Source organism: Canis lupus, chromosome 13, assembly GCF_048164855.1.
Source record: "Canis lupus baileyi chromosome 13, mCanLup2.hap1, whole genome shotgun sequence".
Classification (NCBI taxonomy): Eukaryota; Metazoa; Chordata; class Mammalia; order Carnivora; family Canidae; genus Canis; species Canis lupus.
Window position 1 is genome coordinate 29,744,966 of NC_132850.1, and position 21,903 is coordinate 29,766,868.

The following is a 21,903-nucleotide window of genomic DNA, read 5'->3' on the forward strand; positions in this document are numbered from 1 at the left end:
CAATATTGTAAAGAATCAATGGCTTTTTAATCCATTTGCAAAAAATCAGTTCCAATAAAAACTTCAAGATGATGCTTATATTTATAAGGATGATTCATAACAGGGAAAAGATCTTAGGAGAATCAAAATATTATTTTTAGAGAAAAGGAGGAAAGGAAAATCATTATTTAATACTTGTAATAATTGAAATACTGTGATATTTGCAAGTAAATAGAAAAAGAAATGCAGATAGAATAGCATTACAGTTTCTAAATCAGACCCTTGCACATATGGAATACGACATGTAATAAATTGAGCACTTCAAATCAGTAGGGGAGTGTAAGAATTATTTTACAAATTTTTCTTGGACAACTAGCCATCTAGTTGGAAGAAAAGAAAAAACACCACCACAAAAATGACTATTGCATCTTGCTATTCACATACACACACACGTGCGCTCATTTACATATCTAGTTATTTAAATGTACATATTCTGGATAGATTAAAGATTAAATGTAAAAAGCAAACACAAATTTAGAAGAAAATATTTTTATGCTAGTGGGATAAGAAAAAAAATTTCAAAATCATAGAAATTCAGAAAACTTTAGAAATGGATACATTTGACAGCAATTAAAAATATATAAGCTTAAATATATATATATGCTTTTATATAACTATGAAAACCATAATCAAACTGTAAAAATAATAATATGTATGTATGATCATGTATATGCATATATATGTCATAATGTATTAGCATTTGAATTGTAGATAGAAAAACCTAACAGAAAAAATAAATAATTGAAAACATATGAACAGATCATTTACAGAGAAGGAAACCTGATCGGCAATTAACAGAACATTTGCTAAACCACATTACTATTGAGGAAATGCAAGTTAAAACACTGCCATTTCATTCCAAATCTACCAGATTGCCAGTAATCAAAAGTTTTATGAATATCAAGTGTGTAGGCAATTCTGAGTGAGATCTAAAATTGGAAAGCAACTTGGCAATATCAAGGATAGTTGATGATGCACATGTCACATGATCCAGCCATGCCACTTCTAAATATATGTTTTAGTAAAAAACTTGAATATGCATCTAATGAGACATGCAAAGGAATGTTCACTGAACCACTATTTACAGTGGTGTGGTACTTTAAATGTTATCACTAGGCAAGTAGATAAAGAAAGTATAGTATGTAGTATATTTTAATTCAGGAATTAAGATGAATGAATATAGTCTGCATGCATTAATATACATGAATTTATATAAAATACGTGAATTTATATAAAAATGTTGAATGAAAAACATATTGCAGAAGAAGATGTGCAATATGAGCGGACTGGTGAATATTTCAAGGTATATGGTTTGTGGATATGTACACAGCTAAAATACTAAAATCTGTGTGGAAATGTCGCACATAACTTTGGGGAAGTAATTATCTCTGGAGAGGAAAGGACAGAAAGAGAATCAAGGAGAGCTGCTAATTAAGTAAAGGGGCTTCAAGCTCTATTGTTAAATTGTTTCTTTAAAGCAAGAGATCCGAGGCAATCCTGGCAAACTTGTTAAGTTTAAATGTATTTTTGGTACATTTAAAATATGGCAAAATTTTAAGAAATTAGTTAGATAAATATCACGGAAGCTTTCCCATGAAACACTCCAGCAGTTAATGCTTTAGTCTCTGCAAAACCATTACAACATAACGTCCTCATTCACTATTATAAACAAGAGGATAAGGGAAGACCTAGCTTGTTTTTCATTCATCTTTGTACTGTATCTAACTTAATTTCTGGCACTTAATTTGGCTGATCAAATGATTAAAAGAACTTGCATGCTTTAATACACTTTAATAAAGAATTCTAACATTTGAGTGAGTTAGAACTATAATAATTTATTGATAATTTCTTCCACAAACACACACATACACATATCAAGCAATAAATACACACAAAACCTATGTGTGTGAATTTAGATATATAGGATACATATGTGATATATATGTATATCACACATACACAAGAATTTATGATTAAATGTCTAAATAATCCAAAGAAGAAAGAAAAATAAATAAACAAACAACTCAAAGAAAGTAGAGAATCCTCATTTCTATTCTAGGAAAAGATATTGAAAAAGTAAGTACACCATCAATTAAAATATTTCCTTAATTCTGTTTGTTTTGTAAATTGGGGAAAAATTGTTATATATAACTTTTCCCAGCCTTATGAATTTAAAGGAAACTAGAACATGTTTTGTTGTTGTTTTTAAGATTTTACTTATTTATTCATGAGAGACGCACAGAGTGAGAGAGAGAGGCAGAAACACAGGCAGAGGGAGAAGCAGGCTCCGTGCAGGGAACCTGACATGGGACTCGACCCTGGGTCTCGAGGATCAGTTTTGGGTTGAAGGCAGGCGCCAAATCGCTGAGCCACCCAAGGATCCGCCATAGAACATATTTTGATTGTATCATATGGCATATACTTGTATCCATTCAATCCAGCTGAAGATTGTTTTGGCCAAGGATATTTCAAATAGTTTATTTTTAGGGAAATATATCTTGCTGGAAATAAAGGTATTTTGGAAAAATGACTTAACTAGTAAGAAATTCAGCAATCCTTATTTTGTATTTTTTAAGTGGGTTGAGACCTCGTAATTGTTCTTTAGCTTCTCCTAAGGTAAGTACTTCAAATCTTGCAGAAAAATTCAAATCAACTAAAGAAGTTTAATGTCAATGAAAATATGCAGAGGATAAATACCACTGGTGGAAACAATCATCATTTCCCCAGTAAAGTCGTAAGTATCCCTGCCAATAACTCTAAGTAAAAATTATTTTTATGTTTGATATATATATATATACACACACATACATGTACATATGGATGAAAATACTATTTAAACAATTAAACAGTAGATTGTGCTACAATTGATTATTAATTTCCCTGCTTATATACCTCATAATTTCAATGCTTAATTTTGTATATTTCATGCTACTTTTATTAAACTAATTATCCCTCCAATACTTTGAAAGTTCCATGAAAGCAGTACAATTCACGATACAATGGATTGAGTAGGTACCAGTGCAGTTCAGCACAATCCCCACATAAGAATTCATAAAACTTTATAAAGTTTTCATCTTCGGAAGATTTGGCTTCGTATTTGGTAAAGGTAAAATAATATTCCAGTAGTACCCCCAAAGTAATAAGGCTTTAGAATTAGTATCTAATTTAAGAGTGTAAATAATGAATTAAGAAAAATTGTAGTACATTAACAAAATGAAAAAAATCTTAATTTAAGTGATGTTTCTTTTATATTTTCTATAATATCAACAAATAATATTGTTTCTTATGTATATATTCACATATATGCAAATGTTTGAAAGCATATATATATATATATACTTTTTTTATTGAAAGCATATTTGAAAACAACTCGCATGTTACTATTATCAATGCCTCTAACACAGGACACAACAAATAGATCATTTGTTGACTAAGTGGTTAAAAATCATTAAATTCATTAGTTAATGGGAAATCTCTAGTCCTGGGGTATCTGTCTCCTTAAATAAAACTACCTGGATAAGTTATTATTCTCCCATTTACATAGTAACTCTCAATTTAGGTAATGTATTATTGTCCAATTTGGAAAATTATTTTTAAGTTATTTAATTTGCATTGATGGGCCTCATTTCCATGAGGTGAACATCATTATATAATCATTATTTACTCCATTGATTCTTGTAGGCTTATTCTACTATGTTCATTCTTAAATTGATTGGTTCTTGTGTATTTCTCCTTTGTAAAATCCGATGAATTAGGAGTCTGGGTTATTTCGACATAATATAGTTATCAGTTCCCAAATACAATCAATTTAAAAGAGTATTAAGTTGCCTGTGAAATAGTATATTTTATTTTATTTTATTATTTTTTAAGATTTTGTTTATTTATTCATATTCATAATATTTATTCATTATTTCATTTTATTTATTTATTTTTTTAAGATTTTATTTATTTATTCAGAGAGAGAGGAAGAGACACAGGTAGAGGGAGAAGCAGGCTCCATGCAGGGAGCCCGCCAGGGGATTCCATCACGGGTCTCCAGCATCAGGCCCTGGTTGAAGGTGGCGCTAAACTACTGAGCCACCCGGGCTGCACTACATTTTAAATTCCACAATACACTGGAAAATATTCAGAATCTTTATCTACATGCACCACTGTTTCTTTGAAGGAAAGGGAATATGTTTCCACAAATATCACCACCCTAACCAGTTTTATTTTGAAAAGCTTTGGTAGTTTTAGGGACATTTTCTCAAAGAAAAATTGGAATTTAATTGAGAACTTGTGATAATAAATAGCATTTTACATCTTTCAAAGTACTCTCATTTAACTGTCTTATATAATACTCAAAATAGCCTTCAGGGATAGATGAGTAGGAAATTCTGAAAGCACAGAAAGAAAGGGGAATGTTTCGAATGGCTCTTCCTCAGGCTTCTTTAGAAGTTGGAGCTAACTTTAAGTAAGTGCATTGGCAGGTTCCCTGCCTTCCAAATGGCCTTCTAGAAACCATGAAGGATTTGTAATGGAGATGGCTGAAGTATTGCTATTACTCTCCAGGATTCCATCCCTTACTGTGATGATTGCTGAATAATTTTTGCTCCTCAGTGGGTCCACAATAGTATGTGTTGGTCCATATCCAAGTCCTTAGGCTTAGGATACTAGAGAGAGACATGAATTTATTTATACTTGGCATTTCACCATCTGCTCTCATGCTTCTTGGCTTGGTCTGCCCATAATGACAAACTTTTCAGTAAGAAATTGCAGGGTTTGCCAATGATTCCCTTGATCCGTTTCTTAGCCTCAGAACAATTTCTAGGGACTAGATCCTGAACATAGTTTATGCTATTTATAGGGCAAAAGAACAGTATTGCATTCATTTCCCCCATCACCTGTAACATTCTTGTTAAATGTTTCTTTTTTTTTCATGTTAAATATTTCTTAAGTGAAGTTTTTGCTTAATGGCTATGGTAAAGAGCAACACTTTCATGGCAATCATTCTGAAGTTTTTGTGCTGGAAAGGATCCAGATGAAACCTAAATAATCAATCTATTGCCCAAATGTTTTCAAAATCGTCTGGCACTATGTCCAGAATATGTGAATGAATCAAAATTTTAACCATTTGTTGATCTACTTTTTAAAATACATTTATTCATTTATTCCACAAATATATACTGAGTGTCTCTATATACTAGGCACTGTGCTAGGAGTGAAAGAAAAATCATTCTACATCAGTATATTGAATACAATCTACTAGTTATATTATAAATATAGTAAGATCCAGATAATTCACAAAGAGTGCAATGCTTGTCGGTATCTTGAACTTTTTTTACAGCTCTAAAATTCTTTTCCTTTTTGAAGTAACATTAAAAATAAATAGCCTTTGATAAAATTTAAATTATTTTTTCCATTTAAATGGAACAAAAGCTTATATCTTGGACTCAGAAATCATTCATTCTTTGCTCAATTATCATATGCAAGCAAGATTTCACCTTTAATTAAAGTTGCATTGATATGCCTTTGTTCTATATAAATTTAATCTGAAGGTTTCAGTTCTTCTTATTGACATTATGTGATAAACAAGAATGGATTTGGAAAATATCAGGCACAACTGGGAAAGGTGGCATAGAACAGATTGCACTTTAGTAGTGGAATTTACCTTTTATAGCATCTACTTCAACCTTCCACCTCCTCTTCTTTTCACAGATGAGAAAATCTAGGTTCAGAAAGGTGAAGCAGTGGCAGAATGTGGTATATAACCCAAGTCTCCGAAAATTAAATTCAATGTTTAGTTAGATTGAGTTGCCTCCTGGCATTTATCTTATATTTTTGGCTGCCCTGAACCCATCCCCTCACTCTATTCTCAACCTCCTCTCAACTTCCTTTTCACTTCATTTGGAGGTGATCCCTTATTGTATAATCTTCTCAGTACAGTGGGTCTGGACACTCTTTTCCACTGCCTTCCATAAGGAAAGCTCAGGCCATCTTATCATTAACTATCCATGGATACATTCAGAGAACAGGAATATGATCATCAAAACTTTGTAAATCAACACACATTACTGCAATGTAGCTTAAGTTACTAAAATAAAGATAGAGGCAAGTTTTGTTTGTCAGATTTAATGCAACGTAGTCCATTGTCTCAGATTCTACACAGCACAGCCGTCACTGGGTCAGATGGTTCCTTTGAAAGAACCCATGCATGTGAAAGACCATAAGAGGTACTGACAAACACCAGAACTCATCTTGGTTCCTATTCATATTCCAAGTATGGACAACTAGACTCCTGTGAAAACTCTACATCTTATTCCATAATTTCCTCCTCCTCCTCTCTCTCTCTCTACTCCGATAGTGCCTAAGTCAAATACATTTAAAAATCACTTTTTTTTTTGTTAAAAATTTACTTATTTATTTCAAAGAGAGAGAGAGAGAAAGACTGGGAGAAGAGAGTGGGTGCATGAAAAGGAGGAGGGCCAGAGGGAGAGGAAGACAAGCAGTCTCCCTGCTGAGCAGGGAGCCTGATGCAGGACTTGGTTTCAGGACTCTGAGATTTTAACCTGAGCCAAAATCAATAGTCAGACATTTACCCTATTGTGCCATGCAGGCATCCTAAAATATCCCTTATTTAATGGTAAAATAAACAAAAACAAACAAAAGAGAGAGGGCCTTCAGCAGGAAGTCTCTGAACATTAGAAAAACAGAAATCCTAAAATTCCAGATAGTTAACTATTTCCTTGCATTGAAATCACCCATTTTTTTCTGATTTTAAATAAAACATTGTTTAAAAAGCTAAGAATTCCTGTGGGTTATAATAAATAATCAAGCAGCATAAACACTGTATTATAATAAAGACAAAACTAATTGATTATTCATGTTCAATTTTTTTTTTATTTTATTTATTTATTCACGAAAGACATAGAGAGAGAAGCAGAGACACAGGCAGAGGGAGAAGCAGGCTCCATGCAGGGAGCCTGACATGGGACTGGATCCTGGGACTCCAGGATCCCGTCCTAGGCAGAAGGTGGTGTTAAACCACTGAGTCACGGGGGCTGCCCCAATTTTTTTTCTTTAAATTTATTCACAATACCATGTATCAATATTTGGTAACTTTCTAGTGCATGTTGCCATTGACCTAGGCATTCAGAAGTGAATGAGGTCAGAAGTTCCTAATAAAATCCAAGTTTCTTTCTGATAATAATAAGATCATAAGAAAAATGAAATTAATGCTCAGCTGAGATTTATAGTAAGATTCAATGTGATCCTTCTCAAAAATCATGATTCTTTAGAATGCCTGGGACCATGTTGATGTGGAAATGTCGGGGTTCAGAGTCAAGACAGAATTGTTGAGAAGTCTTTGGTGCAAACGGAGTGATTTTATTGAAGTATGGGGACAGGATCCATGGACAGAAAGAGCTACACTAGGGTTGTGATGGGTGACTGATTCTATAGTTTTGAGTTGTGAGGGGGTTAGGGACAGCAGAAGCCTCCCAGGTATTTCAGAAACAAAGTTTCCAGGACCCAGAGGGGGCTAGCTATTATTAGGAAAAGATCATTTATTACTGTGTAGTAGAATTTCAGACATGAGACCCTTCAGATGTATATCATTGGGCCAGCTTGGAGGATAATTGCTAAGATATAATTTGGAGGGTAGACATAGAGGAAGTTTCCAAAGGAATTTCTCAATGTTTAAAGTAGACTCACAGGATCCTTTGAGGTCAGGATAATGTTAAGCTAAGCTTGCCTTTTACCCTTAGCAAAGTGTCAACATCAAGGCAGCTTAGCTCCCAGAGGAAGGTCACTCCACCTACTTTAAGGACTTGTTGATGGGCTATAAGTAGTAAGGAAATTTATATTTTTTCTTGCAATTCTTTGAAGGACTTGTCAATGGGCTATAGGTAGAAAGGAAATTTTTTTTTTCTTTTGCCTTTGTTTTCCACATTGATAAATGTCAAATCTAACTGGATGTCTAGCATTACAGGCTACCCATCCAAAAAAAAAAATAAAAATAAAAAAGCCTGACTAGATCTAAAGATATACAAATTGTATGATATTCATAGTAGATAAAACTTCACATTATGCCTCACTCTATGAAGTCCTTATTGATATATACAACTTGATTTTAAAATATAAGATTTAAGGGGCCCACATATAGTATGGTATGTGTCAATGAGGATTTAGAATAATAGGAGAAAAATGGGTAAAGGAGAAGTAATTATCTATTTACTGTTCTATCTTATTAGCATACATGGAGAGTCTTCATAGTGTCCAGGTACCATCTCTTCACATTAATATCCAGGAACAACTATCTTTTTACCTTCTTCATTAATAAATGTACCATTTTTGGCTAAATTCATATCTCTGCTATGAGAAAAAGGTAATGATTCTCTTATTATGATATGACTTTTTGGAACCAATTTATATTATAACAATATGGATCTCCATACCTCAGCTGTTCCCATATGTTTCATGCTAGATACATAATTTCTTATTACTGCTTCATCTCTTGTGCTGCCAGAAATAATGGATACCAAAGACTCTCAAAAAGAGTAACTTTGCTCCATTGATGGCAATAACAGACACAAGTCTTACTCAGATTATGCAGGAAAATGTAAATGAAAATTCTTTTTCTTATTTTGATAAATTTTTCATTTGGTAATTTTGTAGTGTAAACATAGAACAATACATCTTCTACTCATCTCCTTCCCTTGAAATTTTTAGGCTGTAATCACATCATTCCTAGAATGTCATCTCCAGTGATGCCTTCTCTATACCACCACTAGCAGAGAGCTGGCAAAGGGCTTACAGGTGGAAAGTCTGTCACATTTCTACAAGACTGGCTGACATGCTTAAGATCTATGTAGTATAGCATGATGTTACCACATAGCAATATAGAAAATCTATGGGAAAGTTCATTGACATTGTGAAGTGAATGTCTTATAAACCATAGGAAGATGCACAGACGCATAGGAAGACTGCCTGACACATGGTATGAAACTTGTAGAGGAGCTGGGGAGATAACCCTTGGTGGCAGTGGCTGACACACAAGGTAAAGGATTTCTGTCATCAGCCCCATTGCTCTGGGGTGTTATAGATTTGAGGAACATTTCAGTCAAACCACTGACGGTAAAGCCCAAGTGTTTCTGGTTATTGTTGGTAGTGAAACATGGGTAATCAGAGCCCTGACTCACTCTGAGTCCAATGAGAATGAAAAGTCCTATGACATGCTATAGACACTAGACCTGAAGTTCCTCCATGTCATCAGGTCAACAAAAGGAGTGTGGGGTGGTCAAGAGATGGCAGTTGTAGAAGATCAGTGTGCCCCAATGAGAAGAAATGAGATGTGCCCAGATACCAATCTGGGTTTAAAAAACACAAATCAGATGGCATGGCTCACCACAGGATTCCCAGACACTGGATAGAAACTTAGGTAAATTTGAGGTAGACATTTCTATCTACCAGAATCCACAAATGACCAGGTCTGGTCACAGGGTATTTTGGGCACTCTTTGGTAATGGTGTTGAGGACCTGATAATCCAGACAGAAAATTTGTAAGTAGATACCCTAAATGGAGGTATCGGGGCAGCCCACAAACTTACCTGGCCTAAGGTATTGCTCTGTAAAATATGTTATAGATACCTACCTTGGTATTTAAGAATACCAAATACATATTTTTATACATTCTTTTCTTCCTTCTTCCTTCCTGCTCTCCCTCTCTCTTTTTATTTCTGTTTAGACACCATGTAGCAATCAACTAATCTAATTCCCATTGATAGGTAAGGAGAGTGAGAGATGATGTTACCAAAATGAAACTTTATGCAAATAGTAGATGTAGCAGTTCTGAGAAAATAGAAGCTGTAGGAAAAGTCAAATTCAGTCTACAATCCCAAACTGGGCAAATAAAATGACCAAAAGGCACTTTACCCAGGTATGGTAGAAGGACACAGATGTTAATTTCTTTTTTTTTTTAATATTTTATTTATTTATTCATAAGAGAGAGAGAGAGAAAGAAAGGCAGAGACATAGGCAGAGAGAGAAGCAGGCTCCATACAGGGAGCTCGACGTGGGACTTGATCCTGGGTCTCCAGGATCACAGCCCGGGCTGAAGACGGTGCTAAACCACTGAGCCACCCAGGCTACCCCAGATGTTAATTTCTACCTGAATGAGGTAATTGGATTTGGAAGGATGCAGAAAATGAAATATTTCCTAAAGTCTTCATAAAAAGGTATTTCACAGATAATTGCATACTTTATTTAACATTATCACAAAAGTAAAAACTATGAATTGACAACCCAACAGGGAGTAAGAAAAGAAAACAAAATAAGGCTGCCATTCAGAAATCAAAGTTGAACTGAATCTTCAAGCATTTGAAATGCATTATAGATTTCAGGTTGTTTCAGGGATTAAGTGTATTTCCTTTTTCAGAAAAAGATATGAAGATGATTAGATGACAGTCTGTGACAGTCTGTGAAGCTAAATAAGGAAGTGTTTCTTAGAGTCTATCTCCAGGAAGAATATATATATACATATCTTCCCAAAAAGTGTGAAATGATTCCTTTACCATCAAACCTTGATCCTCTAACTTTTATAAAAGAAAAAGAAAAAACATTCTATCAATATTTTTGGCATTTACTTACATGTTGGAAATTTTCCACAAGTAGATAAGCAAGATTTCAGTCACTATGTTTTTCCAAGTAATTCTCACTACACAGCACTATAATAAATAAATAAATAAATAAATAAATAAATAAATAAATAAATAAATATTTTTTTTAAAGGCACCTCACTTAATGTCATTTAAGTGGGCTTTAATCAAACATAGCTTTTTTAAATTGTATGATATCTCCAAATTTACAGTCCTGAGTCAGAAATCATCATGCAAACATTTAATTTCTGTGTGTGCACATTTTGTATCTAGGTATTTAAGTAAAGAATGAATTGTGGTCATAATTAGAATGTTTTCAATTAATAGTGCCCACACAATTTTCTATATGCATATGAAAAATGATTAGTAAATATTCATGTGTAAGTTCCATTAACAGAAGAACTTAGAAAGCAGTTTTATATCATTGTTGTTAAATGCTTCAAATAGAAAATCAATGAAGTTGGGGATCCCTGGGTGGCTCAGTGGTTTAGCACCACCTGCAGCCCAAGGTGTGATCCTGGAGTCTCAGGATCGAGTCCTACATCAGGCTCCCTGCATGGAGCCTGCTTCTCCCTCTGCCTGTGTCTCTGCCTCTCTCTCTCTCTCTCTGTCTCTCTCTCTCTGTCTCTCATGAATAAATAAATAAAATCTTAAAAAAAAAGAAGGAAAATCAGTGAAGTTAATTCAATAAAGATTTGATTTCTTAACCAGTTTATTGAAACAAAGCTTTCAACAAAGTTCAGTCTTTCAATGCTGAAATATTTGACATTAGATGACTGTTCTAAATTCAATGAAAATATCAATGCTGAAGACAAACATATTTTTTCCTGTGGTGTAACGAATACATATTTTGCTGGACCTTATTTTCAAGGAATTTTTTAACTATTTAAAATAATGTATGATCAATAAATCTACAACTAAGTCAAAAATATACAAGAAGGAAAAGATGGCCTCTTCATTAATTAAATTTGAGAAAACTGGGCAGCTACACACAAAAGGATGAAACTGGACCACTTCTGTATACCTTACACAAAAAGTAAACTCAAAATGGATTAGAGATCTAAATATAAGACCAGAAACCATAAAAATCCTGAAAGAAAGTAGACAATAATCTCTTAGTCATCAGTCTTAAGAATTTTTCTGGATTTGTCTCCTGTGGTAAGGGAAACAAATGCCAAAATAAAGTATCGGGACTATACCAAAATAAATTTTTGCACAGTAAAGAAAGCCATCAACAAAATGAAAATATTTGCATATGATGTGTCCAATAAGAGGTTAATAACCCAACAATGGAAAGAACTTACATCTTAACACCAAAATAACAACAAAAAAACCATTTAAAACATGCGCAGAGAACCTGAATAGAGATTTTTTCAAAGATGACATACAGATGGCCAACAGACAGATGAAAAGATGTTCAATGTCACTAATCATTAGGGAAATACAAATCAAAATCACAGAGAGATATTACCTCAGACCATTCATAATGGCTAATGTCAAAAGACAAGAAATAACAAGTGTTGGTAAGGTTGAGGAGAAAAGGAATCTTTGTGCACAATTGGTAGAGTTGCAAATTAGTGCAGCCACTGTGAAAAAGAGCATGGAGTTTCATCAAAAAATTAAAAATGGAAATGTCATACGATCTAGTAATTCTGCTTCTGGGTATTTACTCAAAGAATTTTAAAAAACCCACCAATTTGAAAAGATATATGCACCCCCATGTTTATACAGCATTATTTACAATAGCCAAGATATGGAAGCAACCTACGAGTACACTGATAGAAGAATGGGTAAAGAAATAGTGATATGTGTGTGTGTCTACACACACACAATGGACTTTTACTTATCCATAAAAAGGAATGAAATCTTGCCATTCACGGGGCACCTGGGTAGCTCAGTCAGTTAAGCATCTGACTCTTAACTTTGGCTCAGGTCATGATCTAAGAGTCATGAGATGGAGCCCCACGTTGGGCTCTGTGCACAATGCAGGATCTGCTTAAGAGTCTCCTCCTTTCTTTCTATGTCCCTTCCTCCCCCCAAAAAATAAATAAATAAAATCTTAAAAAAAGAAAAGAAATCTTGCCATCTATGACAATATGGATGGACCCAGAGGGTATTATGTTAAGTGAAATAAATCAGACAGAGAAAGACAAGTACCATATGATTTCACTTATATGTGGAATCTAAAAACCATTTGAGCAGATGAACAACCAGAAACAAACCGCTAAGTACAGAGAATAGGCTGGTGGTTGCCAGAGTGTGGGAGCAGAGGAATGAGCAAAATGCATGATAGGGATTAAAAGTACAAACTTCCAGTTATAAACTAAAGTCAGGAGATGAAAAATATAGTATAGGGAATATAGTTAATAATATTTTAATAACTTCCTATGGTGACACATGATAAATACATTTACCATGGTGAGCATTATGTAATATATAGAATTTTTAAATCATTATGCTGTACACCTGAAACTAATGTAACCTTGTATGTCAATGATACTTCAATCTCTAAATTCATGTATGTGTATACATAAACACACACATACAAATTTTTTTAAAGATTTTATTTTTTATTCATGAGAGACACAGAGAGAGACAGGCAGAAACATAGGCAGAAGGAGAAGTAGGCTTCAGGCAGGGAGCATGACATGGGACATACATGTATAAATTGAGTCAGCAATATATTTGGAATTGGACATGCTATATACATAATGCATGACTGGTATCAACCAATGTAAGGTATTTTATCAATCTAAATAGAAGACGAAATTTTGAAAATTTATAATTTTTAAAATAGCCAAGGAATAATTCAACCAGAAAATTATTTATGATGAAACTGATGCTAAATTAAATGGGTTTTAGAAATGTTAAACCCTATGCGGCCCCATTATTAAACGGGTTTTAGAAATTTTCAGGCTTTGGAGAATTACTTTCTAAATCAATAGTGTTGGTCCGCTAACTGTTGGTTGCATCTTATTTATCATCAGCTGAAAACCCTTAATGAAAGTAATCAATAAAAGAAGTCCTAAAAACCTTAGGCTTTCAAGTTTTTAGTGAATTATAATTATTGAACACTAAGTCTACGCGTAGGAAGATATTAAAATTTATTCTTTTAAAAGCAAGGACAAAAACTGAACACATTAATGTTGAAAACTCAAACAGTTTACACGAGATTAGATTCTATAATTAGCTTTAATAGTTCAACCTACAGTAAGAAGGAGTTCCTGTTTTTACTGGGGAAGTTTATAACTGGAACCTGAAGGAAATTGAGAAAACCTATGATTTTGCAGCATCTGTATCTTTTGTGACATTTATTAAGAAACAAGGATTTGAAGAATTTTGTTTCTGATAGATATTTGTGAAGATAATTGGTTTAAGATTTTTTGTTGTTGTTGTTTTTTAAAGATTTTATTTATTCATTCATGAGAGACAGAGAGAGAGAAAGAGAGAGGCAGAGACACAGGTAGAGGGAGAAATAGGTTCCTTGCAGGGAGCCCGATGTGGGACTTGATCCCAGGACTCCAAGATCATGCCCTGGGCCAAAGGCAGGCACTAAACTGCTGAGCCACCCAGGGATCCCCAAGATATTTATAAATTTTAATACTAAATATGGAAGCAAAATATCATCCATTTAGCAGAATTTGCTCAGCAACTACAGAGAGAATGTTACCTCAATTAAGATATTATGATCTTTCAAAAAAAAAAAGACATTATGATCTTTCAAAAAAATAAAGATGTCAAAACTTCCAAATTTAATTAATTAATTAATTAGTTTGTTAGTTTTTGAGAGAGAGAAAGAGAGAGAGTATGTATGCATACAGGCATGAAGAGGTGTGGGAGGGGGCAGAGGGAAAGAGAGAAACTTAAGTAGACTCCATGCCCCGTTTGGCACCCACAGTGGGGTTCCTGAACTTGACCCCGAGATCATGACCTGAACCGAAATCAAGAATTGGACACTTAACAAACTGAGCCACCCAGGTGCCTCAAACTTTCAAATTTATTAACCATAAGATAAAACTCTGAATAACATTGTAGGAAACATTTTCTGAAAACAATTAAAAATAACTTTTCCATACTGAAAAAAATGCATTCTTCAGGTAAATACCATTGACACAGTACTATAGACAGATGTGCCTAGAAAGTCATTAAAACCGTGCATATGTCCTAATAGTAAAAACATATTCTGCTCATATTCAGAAAAATCAATATAAAGTTTTATTTTTTATATTCCTTTAATCTATACAGATATCTGGCATTTTTATTTCTTTTTTTTAATAAATTTATTTTTTTATTGGTGTTCAATTTGTCAACATACAGAATAACACCCAGTGCTCATCCTATCAAGTGCCCACCTCAGTGCCCGCCACCCAGTCACCCCCACCCCCCACCCACCTCCCCTTCCACCACCCCTAGTTCGTTTCCCAGAGTTAGAAGTCTTTCATGTTCTGTCTCCCTTTCTGATATTTCCCACTCATTTTTTCTCCTTTCCCCTTTATTCCCTTTCACTATTTTTTATATTCCCCAAATGAATGAGACCATATAATGTTTGTCCTTCTCCGATTGACTTATTTCACTCAGCATAATACCCTCCAGTTCCATCCACGTTGAAGCAAATGGTGGGTATTTGTCGTTTCTAATGGCTGAGTAATATTGATATTTTTATTTCTTTAGGAATCATTTAATGTTTAAAAGTGCTTTGAATTGAACTATGTTAAAAATGAATCAATATATTGTACTTACACTCAATAATACTGTATTGTACACTTAGATTTTGTTGAGAGTAGACTCATGTTAAATGTTCTTGTCATACTAATAAAAAAATCAATCAGTAATATAATGAAATTTGCTAGTCTCTCTCTCTTACACATCCAGCATTTCAGTATTTTTAACAAATCAAATTCACATTCTGAAGAAAGTACTTAATTCTAGTCACATATAGCTTTTCAGAGACTTAACATTCTCATTTCCAATATTTATTTTCAACCACTATTGAAAGACAAACCTAAGATCTCTTGTTTAACGACAATAACTACTACTTCAAGATTATGAACACGGGGCACCATCCTGAGTGCTTTACAACTTGGTAAGATAAGCACCACTGTTGCATACATTTATGGATGAGGACATCACAGCACAGAGAAGCTAAGTAAATTAGTCTAAGGTCACATAGCCAGCAGGTGATGGGCCAGAGGGCAAACCAAGGCAATCTGCCTCTGCTTTACAGATACAGTATACTATTCTTTGCATAAACTAGTCTAAGAGTTCTGCTTTAAAGTGTTCCATAATGACTTCATAACTTTATGTTAATTCACTTGATTTTAAACTTTATAATATATGAATCAGGCTTTACAACTTTTTATCATTTTCCATTTCTCTTTCATAATGTAGTATCTGGTTATGTTTGATTCCCATTGTAAAGCGGCACATCTCAAGCAAGTGGATAATAATTATTTCTGGGATGATTGACTGACCTTAAAAGCTGAAATGTAAGTAGGCTCATGCAAATTGCAAAAAGAGTGTTTTTCTTTAAATGTAATAATTTCATAATTATTTTTCTGGTGTACTTTCAAAGGTCCAGTGGGGACTAGGGGAAGATAAAATAAAAACAACTATCTTTTAACACTTCGTGATTTAAGGTGTAGGCTATTGCAACTCTCTAAACAGTCCCTTATCTATTAATCATAAAATAGTAGCCTTATCTGAAATGCCTAGAGGTCATTTAGCCTAATCTCACAAACTCAGGGTCACTTATTTTATAAATTTGCTTTACTCAAATGCATATTTGTTCCTGCTATGGTGGTTTTAAAAAGTCTTTAAAATTACAGATGTAGAAAATTCTTTCTTTTCATTACTCTAATAATTTTCTTTCTAAAAAATTATTTTTGGGGGGACCCCTGGGTGGCTCAGTGGTTAAGCATCTGCCTTTGCTCAGGTCATGACCTGTGGTCCTGATATCCAGTATTGCACCAGGGTCCCCGTGGGGAGCCTGCTTTTCCCTCTGCCTATGTATCTGGCTCTCTCTGTGTGTCTCTCATGAATAAATAAATAAAATCTTTAAAAAAAAAAAAAGAATATTAAGCTCAATAAGACACTGCCAAGCCTTTATTTCATAATCTGTAAGAACATTTTAAAAAATATTTTAATTTATTCCAGAGAGAGAGAGAGAGAGAGAGAGGCAGAGACACAGGCAAAGGGAGAAGCAGGCTCCATGCATGGAGCCTGACGTAGGACTCGATCCCAGGTCTCCAGGATCAGGTCCTGGGCTGAAGGCAGTGCTAAACCACTGAGCCACCAGAGCTGCCCTCTGTAAGAGTATTTTAATCTATACTATGACTCTGGGATATTTCTAGGGTAGACTAGTTGCATATTTATATAGTGCAAGTAATTAGTAATATACGTTTAGATGAATACGATTTTAGACTTTAGCACGTGATTAAAACTAAGTTTTTATTGTTTTACTTCTATTAAATTTTATGCCTCAATGCTTGCATCTTTTCATTGATTCATTGATGGATTGATTGATTGATTGATTCATTGAGTCATTCATTCATTCATACTTTCAGTCCTACGAGCCTACATTTAGTAAATAAATATTTAATGAGTGAACAAGCATTCTACTTTTTTGCAAGAGGACTATGATAAAGAAATAGGCAAAAATCTAAGTTACTCACTTTTCCTCCAGATTCCCTATATGACTTTGAATGGAAGAAGACATCAAACTAAAAATTTGGAAGACCTTTATTCATTCTCTGACACAGATTGAAAATCTCTTTTGTTATGAACTGAATGTTTGTGTATGCCCCCAAAATTCATGTCAAAGCCCTAACTCACAATGTAATAAATTGGAAGTTAGGGATTTGGAGAAGTATGTAGATTTAGATGAGGTCATGAAGGTAGGACCTCTGTGATATTAGTTTCCTTATAAAAAGAGGTAAAGAGACCAGCTTTTTCTCTCTCCCTCTATCCCTTTCTCTGTCTGTCTGTCTGTCTGTCTGTCTCTCTCTCTCTCTCTCTCTCACTGTGCTATATGGGTATCTTGTGAAAAGGTAGCAGTTTCAGCCAAGAGGAGGGTTCCACTAATTCCACTGAATTAGCCAGAACCTAGATCTTGGACTTCCCAGGCCCCAGAACTATAAGAAATAAAGGTCTATTGTTTAAGCCACCCAGTCTTTGATGTTTTGTTATAGCAACCTGAGCTAAGACACTATGATAATAATAAATATACATTTGGCCTTTGTCCCTAGTTCCTGATACAGAGCCTCTAAAACCCTTGGAATTTCCAAGTGTTAACAGTGATAAGAGCATCTTGTTTTTCATAACAAGCCTCTTTCTACTATACCTGAATTTATGCTAATAATGGGACTTTTGGTTGGCCTCTGGATAGCTTCTGGATGGAGGCTGATTGCCAGAGGAACCAACCATGTGGTTAGAGGGTTAGAACTTTCAGACCACCTGCAGATACCCAACAAGGAGAGAAGAGCAGAAGGTTGAATTCAATCATCGATGGCCAATAATTTAATCATGTCTACTTATTGGAACTAACACACACATACACACACACAAAATGATGGGGTTTAGAGAACTCTGAGCAGTAAACACACTGAGGTGCTTATTAGTGGCATGCCTAGAGAGGGTGCCTGGCGATTCCCTTCCCCCAGACCTTGCACTATGCATTTCTTTCATTTGGCTCTTCCTGAGTAGTGTCTTTTATAACAAACAAGTACTAGAGTACCAGTAAAGTGACTTCTTGAATTCTTTGAGCAGTTCTATAAATTATCAAACCTGAGGAGGAGGTTGTGAGAACCACCCATGTTTGCTAGTTCCTCAGAAAAATGGGTGACTCAGACTTGTAATTAGCATCTGAAGTGGGGGCAGTTTGTGGAACTGAGCCCTTAACCTAAGGGGTCTGTACTAAATCCCCATTTGGTGTTAGAACTGAATTGAATGTAGGACACCCCGTTGGTGTCAGGAATGTCAGAAAAGTAGCTGTTGGGTGGAGGAAAAAACACATTTGGTTTCATAAGTGTTGTGAGTAAAAACAGTTTAGAAGACACTGTCCTCTAATTTTGGTTTAAATTAATTAAACTTGCTTATTCTTTAGAATTCTACACCTCAATTCCTACCAAAAGTTGAATTTTCCACTTGAAGACTAATGTAAGTCAAGAAGCTGACACGGAATTAATATCATATAATAGACAATATCTTTACAATTTTACTGACTCTTTGGTCATAGAGGAAATATATCAGGAACATGTGTCATTAAGAAAAAAATACTAGGGACACCTGGGTGGCTCAGTGGGTGAGTGTCTGCCTTTGGCTCAGGTCATGATCCCAGTGTCCTGGGATCAAGTTCTGCATCAAGCTCCCTGAGGGGAGCCTGCTTCTTCTCCCTCTGCCTATGTCTCTACCTCTCTCTCTCTGCATCTCTCATGAATAAATAAATAAAATATTTATAAAAAATAAAAAAGAAACAAATACTATTTTAGACTTTTTAAAATATGAATGAAACCTTTTTGAGTGATAAGCCTTAAACAAAAAAAGTATAATGAATGTTACTTAAAATAAGATTCATATTTTTATAATGGAGTACTGCATTAAACAATGATTCTCAGATCTTGAATTTATTAGATGTTTTGCTTAATAACACAAACTTTTCCATGTTGAGGCCTTGCTGCCATCATTAAAATAACATGTGCAGATGAAATAAGGAATGAAAGACCTCCTGGAATGGAGGTATATTTTTTGGAGGGTGGTATTTGCAAAGAGCTTATAAATTGAGTCATGACAGGAGTAATCACCTCCCAGGAACAAGGATCATCAGGGTAAGACCCACATAGCACAGGTAAGGACATTACAGGAACCAGTCAAAGACCTTTTATATCCCTCCTTTCTTTTCTCTTCTAGATATCCCGGCACCTTGCCCCTTCCTCCCACTGCGTAGTCCTTACTTCTGTCAGAAATTATGGTATACAACCTGGGAGAAAGTTTCAGAAAGAATAAATGGTGAAAAAGAAGAAGCCTATCACACACGCTGTGTCTTCTTAAGGCAGAAAATTAGGCAGGATTCAGCTGGGGAAAGGGAGAGGTTTCAATTTTAAATCAAGAGCTCAACAAGACTGGTACATTAAAACAGATATTTATTTACTGCCTGGAGAAATGCCACCATGACCAGATCAATGGGGTTTGCCTAAATTTCATCAAAAGTAAAGGAAGGGTTAGCTCTAGAGAATATCAAGGTGCAAAGAAAAGAAAAATAAAGCCCATTTACAATCATATACCCAGAACAGTGCTTGCTTGAGAACGACAAGCACTACCTTGTACCTGGTATCCTGGTTTTGTCCAAATACTTTTACATACTGTGTGTGGGTGTGGGTGTGTCCTCACAACTTCTGTTCTATTTGGTGTGATTATTACCACTTTATTGTAGATGAGCTAAGTGATACTTAGAGATATTATATAATTTGCCTAGTTTTAAGGTCATCGGATTTATCAAATAGAAATACAGAGTGCCCAGTTAAATTTGAATTTCAGACTTATGATGAATTTTATTTAAGTACAAGCACATCCTGTGCAATATTTGGGACATTCTTACACGAAACAATCATGACCAATTGGTTAATTGAAATTCAAGTTTAACCGAGTGTCCTACATTATCAAGCAACCTAACCCACCTCACACAACCAAATAGTAAGCTGTGGTTCTAGGATTTGAAATCAAATTCTTAGGATCTGTATACATGTTGTCCTCATAACTCAGTGTTCTCTTTACAGAAGAGAAAAAAAAAATGGCAGCTTGATTGTTTCCTTGCACTGTTAAATCTCAGGATTTTTCCCTATAGCTTTGGCTTGATTTATTCCTGGTTATCAAATGCTGAAATCTACTGTTGCTGGCTCTCTGTGTGGTTCTTATGGACCTGATAGAATAACTCATCCCAAACACATGAAGCATGCAGTCCTCCCTGTTTCTGTGGTTGGGTTTATTATCCCCCCTATGTTAAGAGCTCCAAATACTTTTGGCATTTCTCCTAACTCAACACTCTGCTTCCTAGTGCTTACTCAATTTGCATTTTACAAGCCTCTCAGCTTGCCCTACCGATCACATATTCTGGACCAGTTGTTTTTCAAGCTGCTTTTACAGAAAGTGCTTCCCTTGGAAGAAGAAAAAAAAAAAAAAAACATTTTATTTGTAAAAATATGAAAATCTACTCTGGGTAAGACAAAACTGAATGAAACATATTTGATACATTATATTCTTACTGTATTCTTTTTTTTTTTGTATTCTTTCGAATACAAAATACATTGGTATTAATCTTGTTTCTCGGGACTAAATTGCCAAAGAATTAAACTTTAGATGACTCTCTTCCTTAAGTGTGGATTATAAAGATAAAATCCACAATAAATAAACAAAGAAACAGAAAGTTCAGAGTGTCAGGAAGCTAATAAAATGAAGGAAGACAATGGCTTTCTTTGGAAATGTTATTAATTTTTCTGAGGACTTAAATAAAGATTGTAACAGAGAACTAAAAACTAGCTAGATGTGTAAAAAGTAGACTTATGGACAGCCTGGGGTTTTTTTGTTTTATTTTGTTTTTTGGGGTTTTTTGCTTTTTTGTTTTAGCCTGGCAAAGGCCACATTAAAGATGTACTTAGAGAAAGTCAAGCGATTATTGAGAATTCCCTTGTGTCCACAGGAGAAGTCTACAGGCTTAGAAATGTTCCAGCTGAAGGATACTTGCTTTACGAAGTTATCATAAAAGAAAGAAAAACAAAATATATTAAAATAATAGATGCAAACCGTAAAGGCATAAGCATATAGTATATTTCTGTACACAAATACCTCAATTTTTCTTATAATATGAAAATATTATAAATAAAATATATGTAAATTTTTAATACATAAGTATAACAATGTGACAAAGTTATAAAAATAAGCTAGTTATACTGAGACATAAAAGTACTATATATTTTAGAGGCATAAGGAAAAAATAATGAAATTCCTTAACCGATTTGGCAAATAGAATAAATACATCTGTCTCGAATGTTTTCAAGGAAGTAGTAAGCTTAGAAATTAACTTTGAAAATAGAAAAAGTCATGGATTCAGGAAGAAGAATGGCAATCCAATATATCAGAAGTGAGAAAAAGCAAAGTAAAGGTGGCAAATATGCTTACTTTGCCTAGTGCAAAAGTGTGTGAAAGTTAACTATATGTTTGTCAAGTTAAATATAGAAAG

General features: G+C 34.4%; 1 long non-coding RNA gene across 1 annotated transcript in view; it reads right to left on the reverse strand.

Moving 5' to 3' along the window:
- Nucleotides 1–21,903, reverse strand: part of LOC140602186 (uncharacterized) — a 422,601-nt gene that overhangs the window by 2,697 nt on the left and 398,001 nt on the right. The gene's annotated exons all lie outside the window — the stretch shown is intronic.